Genomic DNA, 17,960 nt, shown 5'->3' on the forward strand with positions numbered 1-17,960 from the left:
GCAGAAGGATTTATAACACTTCTGAAGTGAAAATAAGTCTAATACCCACCAATAGAAGAATACTATTCAGCAATTAATGACCTATAGTCACAGACAACCACTTGGAAGATTTATATTCAAAATCAGGCAAAAATTATTTCATGTTGTTATAAGTAAGAATAATGAATAAACTTTTATTTAATGTTTATTCAATGTTTGTTTATCTTTGTAGAGGAACAAGGAGAAAGTGTTTGGGAGAAGACATGAAAGGCTCTCTGTGTTTTGACCTGGGTGGTGATTACATTGGTGTGCTTGATTTGGATTAATTCATTGAAATTATGTTTAATATTTGCACATTTTTTGTTTGCAGATTATAAGTTAATTTTTAAAAATTTGAAAATAAAAGCATTATAAAAGTTTGAAGGAATTAGATATAAAAAGAAATGAGATAAAACTTGATTCGGGAGAGAAAGTCTGGGATTGATGTAAATGGCAGAGATTCTATTTTAGCCCCCGGAAGCACTGACTATAATAGATCATCATGTGTCGCCTCCCAGCCCGAATCGGGAAAATCATGTCCTAAAAAGAAATTGTTAAGGACTTTAAATTTCACCCTATCATCCCTTCACCTTTCCAAATAGGCTGAAATTAAAGCTCTATTTAAAAGTGAATTCATTTAATATAACTTAAATTGACTGGCTTATCTGTCCAAGCCAGAACTACATTTCACAGCCCTTCACGTACCAGCAAGTGCATACATAACACTTTGTTCTTTGCTTTCCTGAGATCTAAAAAGCCTGCACACGAACAAAACAAATCCATAATACAAATTATGGGTATGGATAATATAAAATCAATGAACCAAAATTATTTATTTTAACAATTTCTAAATAATGTTCTATACCTAATAGCATAATTTGAGGAACTCAATAAAGCGACAAAATCTATTAACAGTCCTATTAGTCCAAAGTTATTGCCATTTCTTTGGGACACCTAACACATCTCAGCAGAATTTATCAAGCTACAGAAAGTGTGAAGGGCAAAGATTCCAAAACTCTGGCTACTAATCAGAGTTACATCAAGGTTCAAATAAATCAGAGTTTCATGAACTGATCAGAGTTGCCCCTCTGAATAGCTGGATCAGACCACCAAACTACCCAGCACACTCAAACAAACCAGCCAGTGAACTAAATGAAGATATCGTATACTAGTTGGCTCCAACCATCTGGTCACTGGAAAATGACTGTTGAAACCTGTGGTCACTGGAAATTTCAGGCTATTCCCTGGATCAACAACCACTTCCCCTGTTACCACCTAGGCCCAGTACCAGTCAGGATGCTGCAGTTACAAAGAAGAGTGAGACCAGTCCCTGCCTTAGGAGCTAATGATCATGAATATGTAAATTCTCTCAAATTTATATTACCTATAAACAGACTGAATAAAACTAAAATTGACTCCATTTTACCACCTAGAAAGTCTTGATCGATACTCTTCAAAAAAAAAAAAAAAAAAAAAAGTCAGCTCTCACCTGTTTCCAGAAGCCTTTGACCTAATTGAGACCAAGGGCACTGGAGGCCAGGTGGGTCCCCATGAACACAATGATCTTCCTTTCTGCACCTTTACAAAAGGCCTAACCATAGGGCCTGGGTCACAAGGTGGTGGCCACACTAATGTTGCTACTGCCAGCAATACACCTAACAGGGCCTGAGTTAGATAAGTGTTCAATAACTTCTGACTATGTTTTTCTCATTTGTTGCCACCACTGCCAAAGAGACTGAAGTCCCCTCTGCAAATTCTGCATCAAGGCTCATTTTATACAGAAGCGCTTTGCTTCAAAAGCATTCCCCTTTGTGTTATCTTTATATTTTAAATTTGTTGCTTATTGTACATATAGAACATGTAGAACTAACAGTAAGTACTTCAGTAGGCTACTGGTATTCTGATTTATTTCTTGACATTAGTTCAACTAGTCTGGAAGGACTCCCATAGTCTATGTGAATGAAGGGTGCCTGTCCCTATGGCTGAGTGACCAGCTGAAGGGGACACTCAGCTCTACCTGGCAGTTCTTTCCTCAGCATCACACATATAGTGACTCAAGATGTTGTGTGTGTATGTGTGTGTGTGTGTGTGTGTGTGTGTTTTATCAAGTAGGTGGAAGAATAAGTTTATATGCTTCTTATTTCACTGTTACTAATAAGGTTTCATTCACCCCTTTGTCCATTTCTGTCAGGTAAATTTGAGTCCTACTAACTGGACTAATGCACCCTCAGGGCTGGGCTTTACAATGTAGGCCTTCATAATGAACAACAAGAGCCTCAAGGAAGTGGAAGAGAAGCCCCTTCTCCTTTTCTTTTTCCTCATAGAACTGCTTCCAATAAGCTAATGTGATAAAATATTAAATTAAGAGTAGTCAGATGAATATCAATCTTGCTTTTGTGTATGAGTGGTTGTTACTAACTTATTTTTTTCCTTTATCAAAAATCTGTCCTTGAAGCATAATATGAACAAAGGGGTCTTGTAAGAGTGCCAAGACTAGAAATTGTCGCCATGACCTGTGAAAATAACAGTGCTTATTATTCTCTATTCCTCTTCCCTGCCCCCACCATGCCATCTCTTCCTTTCCAAGCCAGATTCTCTGTGCCAAGGAGGCTGAGCCCCACAGAATTCATGACCCCCAGCAGTGTGCATGGCCTTGTTGGCTCTGGACAGTTGAAGAGCTAGGCTTTGGCTGATGTAAGGAAACCAACCATAGCAAAATTTAAGGAGGCCTTCATCTTACATGCCACTCTGCACCGTGGGAGCCTGAGGGGGACACCTCACTTGCCTCATCCAGGAAATCAGGGACTGGTGCTCATTCTTTACTTTGGATTATGTTTCTAGTTACGACTATTGTCCTTGTCCAGGAAGGAACAGTAGGTGATTCTCTGTGAGGGCTTAGCTCACTGGGGTCCTTGGGCCCTTCTAGCCCTAGAGAAAGAAATGATTTCCTACTATTATTGATCTCTCGGTGCCCCAATTTCCCTTGATGGTTTCCTTAGTTCAACTCACACCTATATAACTAATTCCTATGTTAAAGCCTCTTGAACTGTCTCCAGCTAGCCGGGCTGGAAAGATGAGCTGGGTTTCAAGGGGCTGGATGCAGCAAGAACTAAGAAAACATCAAAGAAACCATGCAACACACGAAAATGAGTTTCTAAGGTCGGGGTTGGGACTGCTCAGTGACTCCAAGGCTCAGTGACTCCAAAGCTGTATCTTTCCTGATTCTCCAGAATTCCCAATTCTCTATTGCTATGATAAAAGGGCAGTGATCCATTGTGACTCCCATAAATTCAGGTGCATTTCCTCAATTAATTTTGTGCAAAGCATACTTGGGAAGATGCATTATGTTGCTGCATAGAAATGCACATGAGTAGCTAGTGGGGTGTCACATGCCTGTAATGCCAGTACTCAGAAGGTTGAGGCAGGAGGTTACAAGTTCAAGGGCAACTTAGCAAGATCCTATCTTAAAATAAACTAAAAAGGACTGGGGAATGAAGCTCAGTGGTAGAGTGCTTGCTTACCATGAGTGAGGCCCTGGTTTTAATTTCTAATATTGCAAAACAAAAACAAAAACATACAAACAAAACTCCTATGGGTGATACAGCAATTCATTTACTTAACACAACTTTTTTTCCCTGAGAATTATCAACCACCTAATTGCTTTGGCCCCAGGGAACCTGTTTAACAAGTCTGTACTATCAACCAGCCAAGCACAACAACATCTATTGTCATGTTTTGAGAAGGTTCAGATTTAGTTTCCCATGATTAGAAGTGACAAGGGAGTAGGTGAAGAAATCGCCCTTGGTTCTGGATTGACACCTCTGCCCTCAAGCCCTGTCTACTTGGTGTTTGCTAACCCAATGATGGGCTGTGACAAAGCTCAAAGTTACCATTGGTCTGCTGACCTGTTAGCACACTGTGTAAGGTGAAGAGAGGCTTCAGAAGCCATTGGCACACTGCTCAGGTCTGTTTTGATAACAACATAATTGCAATTTTCCAGTGTGAAGCTCTGTCAGCTGTAAAGACACTGATGTCTTGATTTACACATGTTCAGAACTGGACTAACTCTTGATATGGAAATATTAATTAGTATTATAACTGCTTTTTAATTTGCATATTCTGTTAATTAACTTTCTCTTCAAGAGTGACCAGATTTGGAACATGGGAGCAAGAGAACTATAGAGATGAAAAAGATTTTAAAGGCATGGTTCTTGACTGACCTTCATGATTCTGAATTGACTCTACCTTTGTCCCTACCCTGGGGTCTTTGTGTTTCCACCTGCATACCTCTAGTGATTTCACTGGGTGGAGAGAAGAGGAGGGAATGTGTGCTAATATCCAACCATTTGTGGGTTATGCTTATATGTCCTAGGCATTTTACTTTTTTCCTTTATTCCCTACAGTCATCCTAGAAGATAGGCATTGTTATTTCCAATTTTCAAACGTTGAAACAGGTTCAGAGCATTTAAAGTTGTTCTTAAAAACAAGTGTGTGGATTTGAGTTTCAGAACCAACATGTAAGAACTTGGAAGTCACCACTCCCATTCTAACAAGAAAAAGCTGAGAAAACTGAAAATCAGTGACTCATTGAATAATCAAGGTCACAGGGCAAACCACCACCCCAAAATATGGAGAGGCAGGTGAATATGGAGAATGCAACTGAGATCCACTAACCTTGGTCAAAGCCACTGGAGTCAGAAACTGGCAAGAACATTTAAAGGGGAATTTTGACAAATTTCTGGAAGCTGATAGCATATTAGCTAAAGAGTAAGAAACTACTGAAACTATGGTTTTAGGGAGATTCCACAATTTGATGGACTTTAACCCCTCTAGGTTATCCATGTAAAGATGAGTGAAAGATTCCCTTTGAATCTTTTCCTGGAGTGGGAGAGGGAGGGAGTTCAGACATGAATCACACCCAGAGCATTCTGCATATCACACTCCATGGGAGACACTTTTCTTGAACCTTCTTTCAGGAAGGAGAAGCCATTCCTATCTTTCCAGATTCTTCTAACCCTGTTGTCTAATTAGAGGGGAGATAACCATAATCAACAGAAATCAGGTATTTAAGGAAACAGATTGGGAACATTGCAGCCAGGGAAGAGAGCAGGAGGCAAGAAGACACTGTGAATGATCCAGCCCATGAACTCATGCCCATTAGAAGAATGAGAGATGATCTAAAGATTACAGACTATTCCCTCATAAAAAAAGGTTCCATTATGGTTACAGTGTGTTGCACTGGAAAAGATACAGATTCTATCTGAAAAGCCCAAAGTTAGTGAAGGAGATGAAAGCAAAGAACAGAGAAATAAACAGCTCACCTTCTAACTAGATCAACATAATTCCTTACATTAACCATCCAGGCACAGTGCATGCCTGTAATCCCAGCAGCTTGGGAGACTGAGGCAGGAGGATCACAAGTTTAAAGTCAGCTTTAGCAGCTTAGCAAGGCCTCAAATAACTTAGCAGGACCCTGTCTCAAAATAAATAAAATAAATGGGCTGAGAGTATTGCTCAATGGTTAAATACCCATGGGTTCGATCCCTGGGACCAAAAAGCAAAAAAACAAAATAAAACGAAACGAAACAAAAATACTCACACCTACCAAGGTTTCTATTTTGTTTGTTTTTTAAAATCACAAAGTCTGACAAAAAGCAAGAAAAACACAGTCTGAAAAAAAGCAGTCATCAGAATCAGATCCAGACATGGAAATTATCAGGGAATTTAAAATAAGTATGATTAATATGTTAAGGGCCCCCATGAAAAAAGCAGATGACATGCTAGAACAAATGAGAAATATAGGAAGAGAGAAAGTCTGAGAAAAAATCAAAAGGAAGTGCTAGAAATAAAAAAATACCACCACAGAAATGAAGAATGCCTTTGAAGGAAGCATTTGACATTTTTAACATTTGGTATTTTGACATTTGGCATTTGACATTTTTGACATTTGACATGGCTGAGAAAAAAAAAATCAGAGCTTGAATGTAGTTAAATGTTCCAAACTGAAATATAAGGAGAAAGAGAGAGGAGGTGGGGACACATCATTGGAATACTGAAAGGTGAGGAATAGAACTGTCTGAAGTAATAATGGATGAAAATTTTTCAAAATTAATGTCAGACATCACCAATCACAGACCAATGAAGGTTAGAAAAGGCAAACAGAATAAATTCAAAAAACAAACAAACAAACAAAAAGAATTGTCTAGGTATGTCATATGTAAACTGAAGAAAGTCAAGACAAGGAGCAAATATTTAAAGAAGCCAGAGAGTGAAAACACCTTACCCTTACAGGAACAAGATAAGAATTACAGCAGATTTCTTTTTAGAAACATGCAAGAAAGTTGAGAGTGGAGTGAAATCTTTAAATCACTGGAACTAAAACCAAACAACCATACAAAAACACTGTCAACTGAGGACATTAGATCTAGCGAAATTATCCTCCAAAAATAAAAGGAAATAAAGACTCTCAGAAATGCAAATGCAGAGAATTCTTACGAACAGTCTTTTTATGAAAGAAATCTTAAAAGAGGGAAAATGATATAGGCCAGAAACTTGAATCTATGTTAAAAAAAAAAAACAAGGAAGAGCATCATTTACATGATTGATCTATGACAATATTTTTATTCAGAGAAATAATAGTAATAATGCATTGGGTAGTTAGAGTATATGGATAAATGTAGTGAATCAGAGAAATGTCAAAACAGATGGGAGGAAGGAACAGGAAATATTATGTTATGAGGCACTTGTACTATGTATAAAAAGATATATTGTTATTTGAAAGCGGACTGAGATTAAAGTATATATTTAAATTCTAGGGTAACTATTGAAAAGATAAAAAAGAAGTACAACTAAAATGCTAAAGTAGAATCATACAAATATGTATAACCAGAGAAGGTTGAGAAAGAGGAGAAAATGAAACATTCACACAGCACTGTTCTAAAATATAAGCAAATCTTAACCCTTACGATGCTCATTACAACCGTAAGTGGGAGCATTATCCTCACCTCCTGGTGGGGAAACTTAGGTACAGAGTTGTTCAATGTCTTGGCCAAAGTCACACATCCAGAAAATGGTGGAGCTGGATTCCAATCCCAGGCAACGCTTACTCTCCTGCCTCACATTGAATGGACTCATTAATATTAGAACCAGAATATGGAATGAAATCTCTGCCAGGAATAAACTCATCTACATCCATTTGTAGCTCTTAGGTAAACCTGAAATTTTACTTTTAAAGATTTTTTCCATGGTATTTACATAATGCATTCATTGTAAAACAATTAATATAGAACCACAGGAAAAAATCAAAAATAATTCTAGTATCCAGAGTAAATCATGTTAATATTTTAGTAACAAGGCATCTTACATCTCTTTATGCATACATGCAAATATGTGGATAAAGCTGCACTAACTGAGGGAAGAGCCTCTTACTTTTTTTTCTGTGTTCACTCCCTTAACTTCTTCCTACCCTTTCACCTGCTCAAAACTGGGAAATCAGTTTTAACATAAATGTATTATAAATGTGTATTTGCATTTATAGAGATTTTGTTATTTGTTTTACAAAAGTGGAATCAGATTTTGTCATTTCCCTGGGGATTGCTTGTCACTCTAAGACATGGTGGAAATTTTTCAAATAGGTTGGTGAAGACACAACTCACCCATTCTAATGAGGATCAGGTATGGGTGAATCACAGTGAATTCCATGGTACCCTTGTTTTTGCCAGTACAAAATGCTGCAATTAAAAACTTACACAGGTTGGCACATGCCCAGTAGCACACACCTGTAATCCCAGTGGAGGCTAAGGCAGGAGGATCGTGAGTTCAAAGCCAACCTCTGCAACTTAGTGAGGTACTGTCTGTAAATTAAATATGAAAAGGGGCTGAGGATATGGTTCAGCGTTTAAGCACACCTGAGTAAAATCCCAGGTACAAAAAACCAAAACAAAACAAAAAACTTACACAGATCTTCTCATTAAACAAGCATATTCAACTTCTGTTTCTTTGCCAAACCCCAATAAAAGTATAGCAAATGGATTGTTTTAAAGCATAAATCCACAAGAAGAGTAGGAGAGAAAACATCAGCACTAAGTGGACAAATGGAATCTATCTCAGCCAACTTCGGAAAGTTGAAGGAAAGCCAAGATTAATCTGGACATTTCATAGAACCTCCAAAGGTTTAGGGGCACATGGCATCAGGCACCTCCTGAAGTGGAAGGGGAGATCAAAATTAAATAATAGAATATATTTAGTCTGCTTGAGAAGCAGTGAGATTCTCAAGCAGACTAAATAAAATAAAGTCCCCCAGCTCTTTATTTTATGCAACTAAGTGACTGCTAGTTTCCACCCTGAAGTATCAAAGCTAATTCTCTGGGGTAGGAAAATTAGGGTCTCTGTAATATGGAGGGACCCTAAACAATTGAGACAAGAGATAGACACATTTAACAAAAGAGAATTTGATATACAAAAATATTTACATACTAAATAACCTTATTCTTTCATTAGATTCTGGCAATGCAGGAAGCTGAATATATTCTAACTGGTAAAGCAACTAGAAGTATCCAGTGACCTCTCTGGGGATTGTAATCATGTTGCAAAAAAGATCTGAAGATACTGATATCAATTGTTCCCAGATGAAATACTCCTGCTGCATCCTCCCACTAAGAGGACCACAAAGGTAAGATCAAGTGCAGAGAGCTTTTTATTATCTTCTCAATGTCTCATCTTAAATATGAGTTAAGGTTATCAGATATTTAAAATCTTCATCATGAAAGAGGCAGACCAAATATAAACTATAATGAAAGAGAGATGAGACAGAGAGAAAAAGTGATAAACAATGTCTATCTTCAATAAAGATATTACATTTCTGAAAGAACAGGATAATATTTTTAAAGCAAGATTCTTTAGAGAACATAAAAAGATCTCTTAGAAAGAGAAACATAAGAAATGACAAACTCAAAAGAAAGTTTTGAATCTCTGCCTATAATAAAGCAAAAATTGAAAGAAAGTGGAAAAAAATTGCAAGGAAGATTAAAAGAAATGAGAATTTTTAAATGATTAGAACAGTGCCTGTCATATAGAGAAAAGAAAAAATAATAATATTAATGATTCTAGAAAGATAAAATGTAGTGAGAAAAAAATTACCAAAGAGACAATTCAAGAAAATTTCCCAGAATGGAAGAACATGACAAAATACAACAAATCTCCTAGAGTCCAACACAATCAATTAGGCATACCATTGTATGGAACACAGTCTTTGAACAAAGGGCAGAAACTTTCATAAATGGAAGGGGGAAGTGAACAGATTTTATACAAAAGATCAAGAAATCAAAATCCCTGGGGACAGTCTAAAGGCAGTTCCAAGAGAAAAGTTCATAGCATTGAGCTCATATATTAAAAGAATAGAAAGATACTAAATAAATAATCTAACATTCCATCTCAAGTTCCTAGAAAAATAAGAACAAACCAATACCCAAATCAGTAAAAGACAGGACATGATTAAAATCAGAGCCCAAATCAGTGAAATTGGTTGATACAAATAAGACAAGAAGAACTTAAGTTATCTCTGTTTGCTGATGACATGATCCTATATTTAGAAGACCCAAAAAACTCCACCAGAAAACTTCTAGAACTCATAAATGAATTCAGAAAAGCAGCAGGAGACAAGATAAACAGCCATGGATCAATCATGTTCCTATATCCCCATGATGAATCTGCTGAAAAAGAAATTAGGAAAACTACTCCATTCATCATAGCCTCAAAGAATAAAAAATACTTGAGAATCAACCTAACAAAAGAGGTGGAAGATCTCTACATTGAAAACTACAGAACACTAAAGAAAGAAATTGAAGAAGACCATAAAAGATGGAAAGACCTCCCATGTTCTTGGATAGGCAGAATTAATATTGTCAAAATGGCCATACTACCAAAAGTGCTTCACAGATTCAATGCAAGTTACATCAAAATTCCAATGCATTCTTCACAGAACTAGAAAAAGCAGTTATGAAATTCATTTGGAAAAATAAGAGGCCCAGAATAGCCAAAGCAATCCTTAGTGAGAAAAGCAAAGCAGAAGGCATCCCAATAGCAGATCTCAATTTATATTACAGAGTTATAGTAACAAAAACCACATGGTGCTGGCACCAAAACAGGCATGAAAACCAATGGAATAGAATAGAAAACACAGAGTCAAACCCACATAAATCCAGTTATCTCATACTAGACAAAGGCGCCAAAAACATATTGGAGAAAAAAATAGTCTTCTTAGCAAATGGTTCTGGGAAAACTGAAAATCCATATGTAGCAGGATGAAATTTCACCCCTATCTCTCACCCTGTACAAAATTCAACTCAAAGTGGATCAAAGGCCTAGGAATTAGAGCAGAAAACCTGTATATGCTAGTAGAATATGTTGGCTAAACACTCCAACATGTTGGATCAGGAACTGACTTCCTTAACAAGATTCCTAAAGAGAAGAAATAAAATTAAAAATCAATAAGTGGATGGCATCAAATCCGAAAGTTGCTTCACAGCAAAGGAAACAATTAAGAGCATGACAAGTGAGTCTACAGAATGGGAGAAAAATCTCTACAACCTGCTTTTCAGATAGGCATTAATATCCAGAATATACAAAGAACTCAAAATCTTAACACACACACACACACACACACACACACACACACATAAATCAAAAGGACTAAACAGAAACTTCTCAAAGGAAGAAATACAAAAGGCAGTCAATAAATATATGAAAAAATGTTCAATATCTAGCAATCAGGGAAATGCAAATTAAAACTACATTGAGATTTCATATCACTCAGAATGGCAATCATCAAGAATACAAATAACAACAAATGTTGACAAGGATGTGAGGGATAAGATTCCGCATTGTTGGTGGAACTAAAATTAGTACAACCACTCTGGAAAGCAGTATGGAGGTTCCTCAACAATCTAGGAATGGAATCTCCAAATGACCTAGCTATCTCACTCCTCAGTATATATATATATCCCCCCAAAATTTAAAATCAGCATACTACAGTGACATAGCCACATCATTGCTTATAGCAGCACAGCTCACAATAGCCAAGCTATGGAACAAATCTAGGTGCCCTTCAACAGAAGAATGGATTAAAAAAATGTGGTATGTATACAACAGAGTATTTCTTAGTGATAAAGAAGAATGACATAATGGCATTTGCTGGTAAAGGCATGGAACTTGAGACTATCATGCTAAGTGAAATAAACCAGTCCCTCAAAGCCAAAGGTTGATGTTTGAACATTTTTTCTCTGACATGCAGAAGCTAATCCAAACTAAGAAGGAATATAACAAAGTAGAAAAAAAAAACAGTGGAGTGGATGAAGAGAATTGGAGGGGAAGGGAGGTTATAAGGGAGGAACATTGGAATGAATCTAACATAACTCTCCTTTGTACACATAAATATACCATAGTGACTCTCACCATCATGTATATTCACAAGACACTAATTTAAAAAAAAAACCTGGAAGTAGATAGCAAAAAGAACAGTGAAAGGGGAATAGAGGGAGGGAGGAGGGGAGGAAAAGGGGAAGTACTAGGGACTGAATTTTACAATTTTATAAAAAGAATTTTGTCAAAATGAATTCTAATTTATGTATAACTAAAAGGAACCAGTAAAAAAAATAGAATGCCACTGGACTTCTCAACAGCAATTATGGAAACCTGAAAATAATGGCTAGAATGCCTTCAAAATTCTAAAGGACAATATTTCCAACCTAAAATTTTCTGCTCAGTCTACCAATTAAAAGTGAGGCATAAGTGACATTTTTTTTCAGAAATATAATGTCTCAAGGTTTCTTTGCATTTCAGGAAGGTGCTGGAGGACAGGACACATTAAATGAGGGAGAAATAATTCCTAAAATGAAAGACCTTCTCCTCTCCTCTTTCTTCCTACTGCTCCAACGCCCCACCATTATCATGCGCAGTGAGTATTGTTTTGATTTCTATTTCTACAAACTAAAACTCCACTGGATTTTGCAGCCTCATCATACTCCCTGACCTAGCTTGTAACCCAAACCTCAAATCCACCTGCTGCTGCACCATACCACAGCACAGGTACACCAGGTGCCTACCACAATGCACCGTGAATCCTGGATTTTTTTTCCTTTCACTTATACATAATGATTGTGCATATTTATGTGGGATAGTGTGAAAATTTGATATATTTATACAACATGATTCCATTAAATCAGGGAAATTACCATTTCCAATTCTTTACACTTATATCATCTCTTTGCATTGGTGTTATTGTTGGATGTGAGGTGTCCCCCAAAGGCTGTCGTTTGAGACAATGGAAGAAGGCTCAGAGGAGGCATGATTGAGTTGTGAAAGTCTTAACCCAATCAGTGAATTAATCCTCCCTCAAGGATTAACTGTGTGGTGACTGAAGTGGTAGGGTGTGGCTGGAGGAGGTAGAGATCAGGGATATGGCTATGGGATATATATTTTGTATCTGGAGAGTGGAGTGTCTCTCTCTCTCTCTCTCTCTCTCTCTCTCTCTCTCTCTCTCCTTGTTGATCACCATGATGTGAGCTGCTTCCCTCTGCCACATGCTCCTCCATGATGTTCAACTTCTCCTCGAATCCCATGAAATGGAGCCCGGTTTCTATGGACTAAGACCTCTGAAACTGTGAGCCTTCAAGTAAACTTTTCCTCCTCTCTAGTTGTTCTGGTCAGATTCTTTAGCCACAGCAGCAAAAAAGCTGGATAAAACACCTGGAAATCTTTGAACTCCTCTCTTTAGTTCTTTATAACATGTATAAAAAGTTATCATAAATCATAGTCACTGTACTGTGCTTATAGAACACTAGAATTTATTCTTCCCATCTAACTATATTTTGATACTTGTTCCCTTCCCTCTGTCCCCCTCCCCACCACCCACCCTAGCCACTAGTGACCAGTATTCTACTCTCTACTTCTACTAACTCAACTTTTTAGCTTCCACATATAAGTAAGAGTTTGCAGTATTTGTCTTTCTGTGCCTGGTTTACTTCAATTAACATAACATCCTCCGACTTCATCCATATTGCCACAAGTGATAGGATTTCATTCCTTTTATGACTGAATAATATTCCTTTGTGTATATATACCACATTTTCTTATCCATTCATCTGTCCATGGATACCTTGGTTGATTCTGTATCTTAGCTATTGTGGATGGTGCTGCAATAAATATGGGAGTGCAGCTATCTCTCTGATATATTTATTTCATGTCCTTTGGATAGATACCCAGTAGTAGGATAGCTGAATTATCTAAATGCATGATCTTCTACCCATTGCTGTTAAAATCCATCTTGTTAGATTTGTCCCATAGCTCCAGCCTGTCAAAATCTTTTTGGATCCTAATTCTATCAGCCAATGCCTTTGCTATACTTTCCAGACTCCTGTCATCCACAAATTAAATCAATGTGCCCTTTAAACTTTCAGCCAAGGCTTGGACATAAATGCCAAGCAAGCCAGGCTGCATCCATCCAGGAGTTCATCAATCACTGCCAATGACTATTCTTCCAGTTGTGAATTTTCCTAACTCTCATGGGTGATGCTCCCATAGATAAAATCAGATCTATGGACAGAAAGATTATAATGTTATTAAAGGGGTATCTGGTTTCTCTGCCCTAATGCAAGTCGTGAGTCCAAAGACACAAATATTTGAATTAGGTGAGCAGTGCATAATTCTCTCCGCCTCAGTTTATGAAAACTGTCTACAAGAAAACTACAGAAAAGAAGCATCTCATAACAACAGTTTTGTTCTAAAACTGAAATATCGTGCCCCTTAAAACTCTTTAGGATCATGGTCTCTTAATAAGATCATCAACACTACTTTTACTTCCAGTATTGGAGCAGATTGCTTTTTTTAGTTGAATATCATTGAAAGTAGTTGGTTCGATTTTAGTGGCCATATTAAAAAAATATGCATATTTAAAATATCAGAATCCTACAGTGTGGCCAGAAGCTCCCTCTGTTAGAGAAAGAGGCAAACCCATTGAGTGAAGAGCAGGCTTTCCTTCTGACACCAGGAAATACAGCCAGGATGAAGAATGGCTGAAAAGATGAATCGGTCTTTCACACTCTCAATCTCTCCAATTCCCTAGAGTAGAATTTGCCTAACTTAGGGGTATAATGATTGTTTAGTAGTACCATGGGTTTTTTTTTTCCTTAAAGAAAGGGCCAAGAGTGTGCAGCTTTCTGAAATCTGAGGTTAGAAAGTTAAAATCTTTAGAGAGGGACAATCACTCAAAAGGAGATTGGTTAATTTACAATTTGCTATCTTGGGGAATTCTGAGCTGCCCATTTCAACGACAGGGTAAGTGTCCATTATGATCCAGGTTACAGTTTAGTTACATGGCTATCCTGGGGAATCACTGGGTGCCAGTGTCTATTCTTTATACTTTCTGTGTGAGGTTGAGAAGAGATCAGGTCAACAGGAAACTGGGATTTTTGAGTTCCCTAACGTTAACAACAACAACAAAAAAAAGCCACGGAGAAGTCAGTGCTCCTCCATTGTCTCTTCTGGCCAGCAACCCATAGGCAGGAGGAAAGCACATCTCAACTAAGGAGAGGTAGAGGGGTGGTCCTCCTTACCAGGGAACTGAAAAAGGAAAACTGGTGTACTGAGGAACGTGATCCTCAGTGCCACACAGTGTGTTGGCCTCATGCACTGGGTAAAACTTCTCTAAAAGAGATGTGGGGAACTGTAACTCCATGAGGGTGAAAGGTTGAGAGCATAATTATCTATTTTCTTGGAGGTTAGCAGATGCTGCCATTATCCTTGACCCCAAGGAGAGGTAACGATAGTTATTATTTTAACATATTCATCACCACAGGAAAAGAATAACATTTTTAATCCAGCAATCCCTTTGGGTCAGGGCCTGAGCCAAATATGGATGAAATTGTAACCCAGCCCAGAGACCCCTGCCCAGGTGAGGTGCCTGGAGAGAGATGCATGGTATGGAAAAGAGCAATGCCTATCGATAAATTAAAACTTGGACTCATTTGGTCTTTAGCTTCATGATGAAAGCACTTAGGTTCAGTAATTTACAGAATTAAATGTTGCTCATATTCAAGAGCTTTTAGTAGAAAATGATACAATTAAATGACCAATGTTTCAACAGAGCATTTTCAAACCTTATTCTTAATTCAATTTAACCTTTTTAGTAAAACTGCTTAGCAGATAAATTTTGTCCTACAACCATACAAAAGAATAAAATGAAATCATACTTGTGAATTCTTACTTGCAAATATTAACTTCTTCCATGCATTTTAAGCCAATGCAATAGATTTTGTACTGAAATAGAAATCTACATTTTAATATATACATACTCAAGCCCTGGGTAGTTTAGTGGCTTCCAGCACTTATTGATCTCATAATATCAAAACAAATACCTTTTTTTTTCTTTTTCTTTTTGCCTTCAGGCACTTAATCTTCCATTAGAGGGGATCAGTTACCAACATTGTCTGTAAAGAGCTTTAAGGCTGAATTAAAATTATACCAAGTAAACAATTGTGTCATTTATATTTGTTAGAGGGCAGTCACCATCTGGTTTATTCTGCATGTGCTTTCGGGACCCAAAGTTATAGGGCAATTTTTCTAGTGGAAGTTTTTAATCAAACTGTCATCTCCTGTCTAAGCCATCTTGTTGAAACATGACATTTCTGACCCTGGAAGCATCATGGGAATTTGAAGGAGAATATAAATTTGTTTTACTGGGTTTTTTTTATTGCTTGATCAAAAAAATTAACTTTGTATGTATTAAAATATTAAAATTTAAAGAATCTTTGTGCCCAGATGTAGCAAGATATAAATTAATAAAAATCTTGAAACTATTATGTATCTTATTCTCCTTTGAATCAAATTACTGTGGCCAACATTTAATAGGCAATTTCTATACACACCAGGCTCTGTTATTACTGAATTGTGTTATGACTTAATCTACACAGTCACTTTATGCACTATGCTTTATTATTGCTTTCAGTTTTGCAGATAAGGAAACTGAGGTAGAGATTGCATAAGTATCTTTAAGTAACTTGCCCACGGATTTAAGCCCAGAGCCACCAGATTTGAGCCCAGGCACTAGACCAGCAGTATGTGTGTTCTACCATATATCATCTGGAACAATCTACTTGCAGACTAGGAAGTCCTCACCCAAGCCTGAGACCAGTGACTATAAAACCCAGAGAATGAGTTGGATGAAAATAGTGCATTTTCAAATCCTGATACCTCATTGTGTTTTCAAATGCTGGTCTCTATTATAGAGACCTTGGCCAAGCAAACAGGGGGGCTGCTCTTGTTTCAAAGGAGTTTTTTCCATGAATATTACATGTAGGGAAATAAAAAGGAAGCAAGTGGGGTTTTTTTACAGCATTTAGTTCACCTTCTCCACTTTTATCATCTTTGTAAAACAGGGCCAGATTCTTTTATTTATAATGACAGTTGCTATGAATTACCTTTTCGTCATTTCAGCTTCAGTAATCAGAGGATTGTGGAGCTTTTTCATTAGGCTTTTTTCTGCCCTCTTTCTCTCCCTAAAAAGAACATGATGAGGCATTTTCTCCATTCTTTCAAAATCTAAACTCTCTAAACAAGCTGTGCTCAGGCTGTGCCGTGGATATTTGCCAGTAGGAATTCACCTGGTTGGTGTAACAGCTACTTACTTTACTTGTTGCTGTCAGAAGCAATGATGGATGTTTTGCACAGAAAAGCACTGGATGTCCTATTTGGAGAGCAGTTGACAGTTTAAACTATTGCCATGGGCTTAGTGCAGCACTTTGTAGCTGAGGTGGCCTGATGATAGCTTCAATCAATGGAACACAAAATCATCCTCCAGGTTCCTAGTCAGTAAAAAACAATGTCTTATGTTGCAAAATATAGTTGATACTTGAAGTCTCCTAAGCTTGAAGTTAGGAGATGAAATAGAGGATATGTTCGAGAGATTTTATTTTCTGCCTTCTGTCTTTACATAGAGTTTTTCAAGCTTCAAAGGGACTTCAAGGTTCATCTAGTTTAACCCTGGACTTTTCTCAGAGAAAGAAAGACTTCCAAGATGGAGACTTTTGTCTTCAGCCCTGTTCTGGGAGGGAGGTCTGAGCTCACAGCACTTGATCTCTAGGAGAACACCTTCCACTGGACTCACTGAGCCTACCAGCATTTCACCAGCATATGCCATGTGCTATCTACTGCTTAGCTCTAGGAGTGCTAAGGATGAATGACCTGCATCTTCTCTTTGCCTGAAAAAGGAGGTAGTCAGGTGCTAGAAGTTGGCAAACTTTGACCAGCATGCTAAATCTCTATGTGCATTGGCTCATGTAAGTTTATGTCTGTTTTTGAGGTGCAATGGAGAACGGTACTGTTATTACAGAGACCATGTGACCCATGAAGCTAAAAATATTTATAATTTGTTCTTAATAGAAAATTTTTGCCAATGTCTGGTTCATCCCCTCTCCCTTTGGGGTGGTAGTGATTAGAAATGAGTGGCTGGTGGAGGAACTGGCTCAGAAAAGCCCCAGGTCTCACAAAACAGAGTCAGTTTCACTAGAGGAGGCTCATGACTACAAATGCAACACATTCTGCTTTCCTAGACCCCATTTAGGATACTTCATGGCTCCTGAAGGAGTTTGAGGCAGAAAGTCTTAAACAATTAAGACCAAGTACAAGGCCAACTAAGATGGAGAGATGAAGGAGAAGCTCTTCCTCACTCAGTCTCAGTGCTAGGTCTCAACATGGGACATTGCTTCTTCACCAGCAAATCTCATCACAAAATCTCCAGGCACTAGTGAGCTATAGAGGATGTAGCAGAAAATATACAACGACACTCTTTTGACCCCAAGCACAGGTATTTATTGGCCCTCAGAACCTGGAGCAGCACCTGGCATGTGACAGATCCTCTATAGTTACTGTTGAGTGAATCAGTGGTGGAG

This window comes from Callospermophilus lateralis, chromosome 1 (genome assembly GCF_048772815.1).
Source record: "Callospermophilus lateralis isolate mCalLat2 chromosome 1, mCalLat2.hap1, whole genome shotgun sequence".
NCBI classification, from domain to species: Eukaryota; Metazoa; Chordata; class Mammalia; order Rodentia; family Sciuridae; genus Callospermophilus; species Callospermophilus lateralis.